Genomic DNA, 10,549 nt, shown 5'->3' on the forward strand with positions numbered 1-10,549 from the left:
TAAAAATACACAATTTCTATTGATCTCCATCATACCCTCTGCCCCACTGTTTCTAAAGACTGATCTTTTTACTACCCCACTAATTGATCTTCGTTTGATCAAGAAACTATACAAAGGCTTGCATAGGACCCCTGAGGTCTCATCTTTTACTTGCGAAAGCTCAGAGTTAGCTACTATGTTTCTTTTTGCCCGTATGCTCACTTGAGGTAACAGTTTAGGAAATGTTTTTGCACATTTATGCTTGCGGTGCAGAGTCTGATTGCTTTAACAATGCATTTACTTGCGATACAAAGCCTGGCAGATTACACGAAACAGAGGAACAATGTCATGTCATTGTTCAACCCATGGATCAAATTGATGATGACGTTCTTATATATTGAAATAAGAAAATAGTAGTATTAGATGTTGTTCTACTACAGTTATAGTGACATTGTTTGGGGCAAAAAAAAAAGCTGTGGGCGCAGAGAGGAAGAATCTTATAGTTGGTGCAATGCGCTGTAGTTGAATTTAAATGGTCTACATCAAAAAATTCCAAGAATATAAAATTCTTGTATAGATGGTGTGACGGTCCCACCTTCCCCTAGAGCGTATCCTAGGGTTTAGCGGATCGCTTGCCCAGATCTCGTCAGGACTCACTCACTCGTATCTCAATAAAAAAAAAAAAACTAAGAACGTATGTCCATCGAAAATGAATAACACATCCACCTAATATATACATTGATATTCAAATCCAGATACAAAGTTTCTACACACCAAAATACTCCAAAGTGTTTATAAATCGAGTACAATCCACCCTAGTCAGGTACTAGCGTGAGTTCATATTCAAAATTTAAAACAACTAGGCTATGCTAGTCTGTACATGTTTCATGCCTCGCTCGTACCTCCTGTAAGGAAAACAAATGGCATGGAATGAGTTAAAAACCCAATGAAGTTCCAAATAACAAATTGACCATTTTGAAAGTACGAATATCAACGTAGCAAGTTAATAGCATCAAAAGTTCATAAGAGTGAATAATAATACTTCAAATAGCAAAACTCAAAGTGAGCGAGTGTAAAAGTTTTTCAGAAGAAACAATAATCTAATAAACAATAATCATTCCAAAGTATAACGATACGGATGGCTCTCAGGAGCCAAATTCCCATCGCATCACCAGAGCTTGATCAAGTAATAGTTGATACTCCGTCAACCTTCAAGTAAGTAACCAATCCAGTAGAGCACCACTTACACTACTCTCCGTCCACCATTCACACCCCCTACTGGACCCAAAATCCTCAATAAACACGGGTGGTAATACTCGAGTATACCGATTAGTCGAGGAGATATCACTCCACTCGACATAATTAACGACCCATGGTTCGTTATCTAATCGACCAAACTCTTGCCGGCTCGACTCGATTAATTAGCTAATGAGGTTTGGGTCCCCAAGAAGTCGATGAGATAACCTCTCCAATCGACGGAATTAAGATAAAAGTATGGAGACGGGAATGAGAGGCACCTCCCACTCGGATTGAGTGTGGTACATACTGCCGTTTCACACTTACAAGTCAAGTACAAGTATATCCAGTTAATTGCAACAATAAACAAGTATAGATCATGTTAGGGCAAGTGCGATAAAGTACACTCTTGCCCGATCAACAAATCTCATATCAATTATGTACAAGTATTGTGAACAAGTGTCCAGGTCAATCAGGTATTTGGAAGCACTCACCCAAAATGCGGTGCCTTTACGAGTTACGTTCGGGTATTACTCCGTGTGCGGAGTCCAAATCTACGATAAAACATTGTTTAAGAACTTTTAAAAGTAACTAAGGTTCGAAACTTAAACGTTTCGTTCAATAAAAATCAAGAAATTGAAATTCATTTGGAGAATATTCGTGAAACACTCGCTCACTTTTCAAACTATATAACTTTGTAACATTATACTTGGAAATGTCATTTGAGTCAAAAGTGCAAGGAAAACGTATTCTGAGCAGTCATTATTTTATTTCTCAAGGGTACAAGTTCGGCCAAATCCTTACTGATATACGTCGATACAAGAAGATGCAAATATCTTAGATGGTTCAAGCAGTAATCACTCTTAACCCTTACTCAAGTTGCAAGTATGTCTACCTAACCCTTGAACGTAAATTTGGGCAGCACGCCCTTTGCATTTTCCTATTTCCAGCCATTTATGGCTTCATTCTTTTCCTCAATCAAACCCAAAGTTACACACAACACAAATTCATTTCAATAGCCGTTCAATAGTCCCAAAGTAATACAAGTACAAAAATCAAGCTAACGACATGTGCGGAAATGAAGTTTAACAAAAGACAGATTTGACGGGTTTTTGCAGAATGGACACATCCGAGGCTACGCTTAACGGATTGAAGTGCAACTTATACTGTTTCGAAGCTAAGACAAAGGGCTACAACTTTGGTGAAGACCACCTAGTCTAATTGCCAGCGTAACCCAGTCAAATTCCCAATTCACAGAACCAAATTCCAACTAACCGGCTAGTTAACTGTACTACCTTCAAATGGCCATATCTCAGGCTACCAAAGTCTGTTTAAGGCGTTCTTGGAGGCGTTGAAAAACTAAGACAAAGTACTAAAACTTTCATATTTTGGCAAATGGCTAAATCAGCACGGATCATGGTGAATAGATACGGTCAATTGGATGAACTGTCTAAAACTGATCACTGGATGCATCCTAGGGTAGTGAGGGTATTTTGGTCTTTTCACAGGTTACGTTGCTCCGATTGGGCTGAAGTTTTTTAGGCAACTATAAAACATCATTCTTTACAACTTTCATATTTTATACTAAGCCTAATTCGGCCTCTAACATCACGAACTGGAACCGGACAGAACTGAGCTACAGTTTTCCAGAAATCTGAAATTTTACGGTTTCAAAGGAAATTTTCTTCATTTCTTGCTTCAATCACTACCACAACCTCTTATATAAGCTTAGATACAACATATAATATCCATACAGCAAGTATAGGCAGAAAATCCTTCAAACCCTAACTCATGTAACTCAAGAACATACACTATATCCATTCAAATCATTATAATAGCTATCATCCACCACAAATTTAAGGTGCTATGCCAAGTTAAGCAAGATTAAGAGTAAGAAATGGTAAATCAGCATTATTACCTTACTAAAGTTACTACCAAGAGCAGCCCTAGCTTTTCCTTCCAAACTTTCACCAACACACCACTAGCTAAACACTCAAAGAAAGTTTTAATCGGATTAGTTTCTTGTTTCCTCACTTAAGTGACTCAAACTCAAGATGGATTGGTGTATCTCTCCCTTGGTTTTTCTCTCCCTCTCTCTCGGCCAAAGCAAATAGAAAATGATGAAGAAAGGAAGCTAAATGGTGATAAGAAGGCAAGACAATTTGGTCTTGGTCAAGGCCCTAGATGGCCAACAAGTGGCATCACCAATTTCCACTCATTGTTTTTTTTTCTCCTTGCAAATTTGGTCAACATTTTCGGCCAAAGCTAGCTGAGAATGAGGGGATATTTTGCACAAATATTAATGAGCTTATATGGTAAGAAAGTGGTGATCAAGTGGTGTGTTCAATCGGTAGTGCACGGTACACGTCGGTTTGAGCCGATTTTTCTTAAATCGCGTATACTAGGGTTTTTACCTTCTAATCACTATCTTGTTACTATCACTTCTAATCATATAATATTTCCTCATCCAAAAGTCACTCTTACCTACCAAATTTGATCCTCACTCCGTACCGAAAAGTCATACTACGGAAAAACGTGAAAACTCTAACTTGCTCCAACTTGAAAATGAAAAGTGAAACCCTACTTTCTAGGTTCATTTGCACTTATTGTGGGGTGATTGAGTAGTAGGGCTATTATAAATTAATAATTTCCAGATAAAAGGGTATTTTTAAGAAAAACGTGAGGGTTTTACAATTCCATAAATTGAATTTAGGGTTTCGGTTGAAATGTGAGAAATTTGAGAAAACGGTCAATCACAAGTGAAACTAGGGTTTTGATTAGACTTTTAGGGTTTCTAGTCTTTTAAAATAAAACAAGGTTTTAAATCAAACCCAAGAAATAACTTTAGTTTCTTCTTTAAAACAAAATAATGTTTTTTTAAAAATAAAAATAAACTAAAGAAACCGTAATATTTTCTTTGAAACTAAACAAAAGATGATCCTAAAAGTTGGGGTATCACAGATGGGATTTGAAAACTCTCCAAAATCACTAGATGGGCGTCTGTTATGCATTAATTGACCAGTAATTGACTTTCTTTTCTTGGATTTTTTCATAAGATATATCCTAATATATTCAACTTAAAAAGGACTCAAATTAATGTTGATCAATGGATAAGGGGTCCATGAGCGTACTATGAAGGGTGACGATATTGTTAAAGTCGAAATTTTCCTATCAGAGTAAATTTTTTTTGGTAAAAAATTTATCTTATACTCTAATAATCAACAATCAATATTACTATTGACTATTGTTATGTATCTAAGAATCTCCTCTTTTTATGATGAATGATAATTCACGATCAGAGTTTTTCCTTTTAAGTCTTATTAGTCATGCACACCACACGTACACACACACATTCTAGGTGTCTAACATTTAATCTATACAGTTAAATAACATCCTTTTTTGTACTTTAGGATGCAGGAAGAAATCTGAGTTTTGAATTGGTGGCTTTAATATAAATTTGTGAAATATTTGTTGTTGCAAGGTCTTGTAAACTCGATAGATCACAAGAAACGATTTTGCTTTTGGATAGTGAACCTAGACCGATCTTGGCTTCAATCCTGACCTGCTCATTCGAACCCGTTATGAATCTTTTAGAGTTGGTCAATGTTGATTGAGTTTATTGTACCATCAAAGTGAAGTTTGGTCTGTTTCAATCTCTACATCCTTCAGCCCTTTCTTCTGCAAGTTTATTGTTAGGATCGTGATCCAAGCAAAAGATGAGGGAATTAAATGGAAGTATGGTTTTGTCAAAGTTCTACTAGTTAAGGATTTTAAACTATCGCCAAATAGGCAATTTAACACTTGTGACGGTGAGAGGAGAGAAAGGAGAGAGCTAGAAAAGGAGTTTTTTAGTGGGCTCCACGAAATTTAACCAGATTATTGACATTTGACTGCTGAAGGGAAATTTTCCTTTTAAATCAAAATTGCTTTGAGGAAAAAAAAATCTTTCTCGAATTTTTATTCACTTTCGAGTTTAGCACTAAACTGACTAGTTCACGGTTGAACTAGCTGGCTAGTTTGATCCAATTCTGAAAACACTAAAATTAAGAAGAGTTTCAATGTCTTGAAAGTAATCATCTTAGCTAATTTTTAGTCGTTTGGAAACTAATTAAATTAAATCTACTTAAAGGTTTTACACAAGCCTATTTAATTCCTTAGGAGGCATTCATACATGTACAAAAATGGACATCACTAAGCCACAACATTAGCAAATAAAACTGCTTGTCTGTCTTCAATGTCACCTTTAGAACTGTCAAACGTGATACATATCTGCAATTGCATTGACCTTGAAATGTGATAATTGAACCATGGTTTCAGTGACTTTGTTTTTGGTGAAGCAAATCTTCAAACCATCTACAGCCCCAAATGATGCATGTGTAAGGTGGAAACTGAATATTGTATATCTATGACAATCTTTTTGAGCTAGGAGAATATTTGTTCGTCTCTATAGACCTGCCATATTGCTCAAAATGAGATGACTTAGGAGAATATTTATCTGTTTTCCTTCAGTAAAAATATGGTTACATGACGGGTTGAGGATGAATAGGACACTAAACTTACTCGAATGGTTCAATCATTAAACAAATATCAGTCAATCAAAGGTATTGTTGTAGAAGAAAACTAATCAAACAATCTCATGTTCAATCATCAGTTTAACTTGAATGGTTGCTGCCATCCAGTTTACTTGTAGCCATGGTTCAAAGTTGCAGCCACAGTCACGATCCCAGTCGTCACCATTCCACATCGGTTTTGGTGGAGCAACTATGATCTCGATGAGACGCATATTAATCATACAAAATTAAAAAAAAAACATACAATGCATCTTAAAATAATTCTTTAATATATTTGTAAAAAATATAAATCTAACTCACTTTATAGCACATTTGTATTCAATAATTAAATATTTTTGTCAACCTGACAACAATAAGCAAATAGAGATTACTTGTAAGTAAGATTTTAGATTGATATTTTGGCAACCATAATGTATTTGAAACTACAATAATTATTAAGTAACTTTATTTTTATGTGCACATATGCTCAAAATCAGTACCTCATAGATAAATTATAACATTTAAGTATTTCAAACACAATACTTAAAAAGTTTTGGTCTTCAAAACATTTATCATTCAAAATGCAATATTATGTTTGTCTCTCTTATAGATTTAAGAAAGCTATCTCTAATTTTATCCCTTAAAAGATAGGATAATGTTTGGAATAAATCTTATATACACTAATATTGTATACACTATTCATAATATGTGTATAAAAGTTGAATGTCAAATTCAAATTTTACATAGTTGTCATTTCTCTAACATTGATAATGTATACATTGTCAGTGTAGGAAAGATTAATCCTAACTTTTTTATACTTTGTTAGTGTATAATTTTTTTTACACTAATAGGTTTAGATCATACTACATAACATGAATTCAAATCATGCACATGTAACATACATCAAAAAACTACTAGTGTATAAAAAGTTAATCCTAAAATAAATACACTAATTAGAATTTGAGATCTGGACGGCTATAATTTCACTTTTATCTCATGACATTTGTTTTAAATATCTCATCATGGCTTTATTTATATTTTGTTTTTGCATAATGTTAGTGGTTGGAGCTGGTTTTTAAAGGAAAAATTAGAAAATGGTTGGATCCTAATTTAAACATCAAAAAGGCCTCAGTTTCCTTCTATACAAGGTGTTGTTTAGTTATTTGCATTCCTTGAGAGATTCTCAACAAAGGTCGGAACTATTCTAATCTTTCCAAGTATCTTCCTATCCCTCTCAGACTCCTCTTCTCCTTCTCTATATGATTCGCTACTCCTACGTGCTACGTTTGGAAGCTTCAATTTCCTTCCCACCACTATTGTTAAAAGGGAAAGAGTTTGGGAGAAATACCTTTTTTATTTCACACATCTTAACCATAGATATATGGCCTATGGCCTATTTATGTCGTACAAAGAATCTAAACAAATATGCAAAATGGCAACTAATTTATTCTATTCTTATCTAATCTCTAATTGATATATAGTTTAAATTTAAAGAAAAGATAATTATAACCAATTCACTCTAACACTTTCTCTCAAATTGGTGCATAGATATCATACATGCCCAACCTACTAAGTAAATTGTAGAAGTTCTTAATTGGCACAATTTTTGTGAGTATATCAGGGAGCTGATCTTCTGAATTCATGAATGTAAATCGAATCATCTTATCTTCAAGATTTTGTTTGATAAAAAACTGATCAATTTCTACATGTTTAGTCTGACCATGCTGAATTGGATTTTGAGAAATGTTGATAGCTATTTTGTTGTCATAAAACAAATCCATTTCAGATGTTGGAGCACGATCGATATCAATAAGCAACTTCTTAAATCAAAGAAATTCACTCACCCCTTTGGCATTCCTCTGAACTCAACTTCTGCACTAGATATAGCCATCACCTTCTGTCTCTTACTCCGTCATGTGATTAAGTTGCCATTTAAAAATATAAAATAGCCTAAAGTCGATTTTCGATCAGTAGAGATTTCGACACCTATTGACATCAGTATCACCTTCAATATTGAGGTGATTATTTTTGAAAAATAAAGATCCTTTTCTAGGTGCACTTTCAAGTATCGAAGGATCCATATAACAACTTCCATAAGCTAATTACTAGGAAAATGCATGAATCGACTTACCACACTAACAGTAGTGCTATATCACGACGAGTATGAGACAACTTGAGTAACCTCTGATATTTTTCTTTATCAGTCAGCATCTGATTTTGATATTCTCTATGTCTGTGGTTCTGAATAATCGACGTGTCAGTAGGTTTACAATCCAACAACCCAAATTTCCCAAGAGGTCAAGTACATACTTCTGTTGGGATAGAAAGATGTCTAGTGCCAATTTTTGCTACTTCAATTTCCAAAAAGTATTTGAGATTTTCTAAGTTCTTCATCTCAAATTCTACTGCTAACTGGTCTTACAACTGAGAAATCTTCTCTCCATCATCCCCTATTGTAATCATGTCATTGGCATAAATTATTAGAACCCTTACCTTTCTATGCTGACATTTCAAGAAATAGGTATCATTTGCTTTACTTTGCTGATAACCATACTTCTTCATGGCCAAGATAAATCAACCAAACCAAGCACGAGGTGATTGTTTTAGTCCATAAAGAGCTTTGTACAAATGGCAAACAACATTTGCCTTTGAAACCGTGGAGTATCCAGGTGAAATATTCATATATACCTCTTCTTCAAGGTCATCATGCAAGAAAGTAATCTTCACATCAAACTGGTGCTTCTAAATTAGTTGCAAGAGATAGCAAAACTCTGACTATTTCCAATATTGCCACTGGTGAGAATGTCTCCTAATAATCGATACAATAATTTTGCATATACGCCTGAGCTACTAGCCAAACTTTACATCAATTGATCGATCCATTAGCCTTGTACTTGATTGAGAAGACCCATATGCACTCTGCAGTCTTTTTTTTTCCTCTGGTAGTGAGATTACAGTCCATATGTTATTTTTATACAATGCCGACATTTCATCTTTCTACAGTTTTGGTTTAGTTTGGATCGATGAAAGCAGCATGCATTCTGTTGGAATATCAGCTGATGACACGTTATGTAAAAAGACATTTAGAAATTCAAATAACCTATGAGTTGACATATAATTGGCAATGGAATATTTTGACAAATTTACATCGGCTTCTAGAGAATACTAATTTGATGACTTGTCACAGTTAGAACTGTCAAGCAATACACAACGAGCAGTTATATCCAAATTGGTAGAGGGCAAAAGTGTAGCAAAAGTACTAATCTCAAGAATATTCTCAGGAGAAGAATGATCAAGTACTATAGAGAGGAGGATTATCTCAGCCTCATCGACTTCTATATCAGCTTCTTCAGAAAACAAATTAGTAAAAACTTATTGAGAGCCATCAAGAACATCATTAGTCTTATGAGTATTTTACCCTCAGTCATCGATAAATTAGCTTTTTTACTATTGGTCATTGGCAAATCAGTAGTTGTCCAATTGGCATCGAAATATAAATTGGCATTAGTGTAAAACCCATGTCCTGGCTCATTTTTTTATTAGTTTATTTTGCTCAATTAATTAAAATGGCAAAATTACTATGGGTGAAAAAAAATATAATAATATAAAATTTATTAGTAGGATAAGGTAAAGGAGTAACTAGGGTTAGTAAAAAGATGAGGTAGGATAAGAGTTCACAATAAAGTAAAACTCATATCTAAACCACCTACTAGTGGGTAGTTGCTAGGGTTTAGAATTTTATCAAAGCAATAGAGAGAAAAAAATAAGTTAACACCATTCCTACCTTTCCCTTGTCTGTCTCCCTTAGAGCAAGAATCGACTAAGAATAGAGGAGAAGAAGAAGACGTCGTCGTCAAACAAGCAGGCAACCAAGCGCCTAGACCTGTAAGTTCTGAACGCACGCAAAAATTCTTTTTCTCTCTAATTTTATTAGTTCAACAAATTATTTTGAAAATTTCGAGTATATGTACATTGAGATATATTTATGCCTGTTTGAGAAATTTAGGGAGGTAGGTTTGGATTAGTAGGATTAGGGTATTAAATTCTAATTATGAGATGAATAGGGTTACCAAATTGTTGGAAAGTTATTTAAAAAAAAAAAGAAAAAGAAAGAGGGGAAGAGCAGCGGCTGCTGGCGCTGCTGTTGTGTGCGTTTCTAAAGCTTGCAATGCAATAACTGGAAAAAAAAAAAGAAAAGAGGAAAGGAAAAGCTACCAGCACAGGGCTGGCGACATGAAAAGGTTGACCTTTTGGCCAACCGAATGAAAAAAAAAAAAAGAAAGGGGAAAGTCGCTAGCGCTTGGCTGGCGACAGAGGAACCAAATTGCCAAGGTTGGCCAAGGAAAATGAAATAGAAAAAGAGGTAGAAGTCAAGAATGGCGGCGGTGCCAAAGCTTTTGCCAAGTGCAAGCCAATAGAAAAAAAAATTTCAATAGTAATGATAATATTAAATAAGTAAATATATATATATGTATAATGGCAAGTATATTTGGATTAGAAAGATAGCATGGGCTTAGTGAATATACGGTAAATAAATTTAGAAATAATTAGGCCATCTTTTATGGACTAACATAGGAACTAAATTTCAAAATCCAACCTAAAGATAACTTTCGGAGTTAAAGATTAGTCATTTAAGCTTATACTTAACTAATTAAGTCTAGGATACTTAGATAGAAATCTAAAATATCTTAATCTAGCCTTAACAGATTAATTTATACAATGTAAGATAAGTCCTAGATGGTCAAACGAAATACTTACAATCATAATAACAATAATAACAATAC

Source organism: Coffea arabica, chromosome 11c (assembly GCF_036785885.1).
Source record: "Coffea arabica cultivar ET-39 chromosome 11c, Coffea Arabica ET-39 HiFi, whole genome shotgun sequence".
NCBI classification, from domain to species: domain Eukaryota; kingdom Viridiplantae; phylum Streptophyta; class Magnoliopsida; order Gentianales; family Rubiaceae; genus Coffea; species Coffea arabica.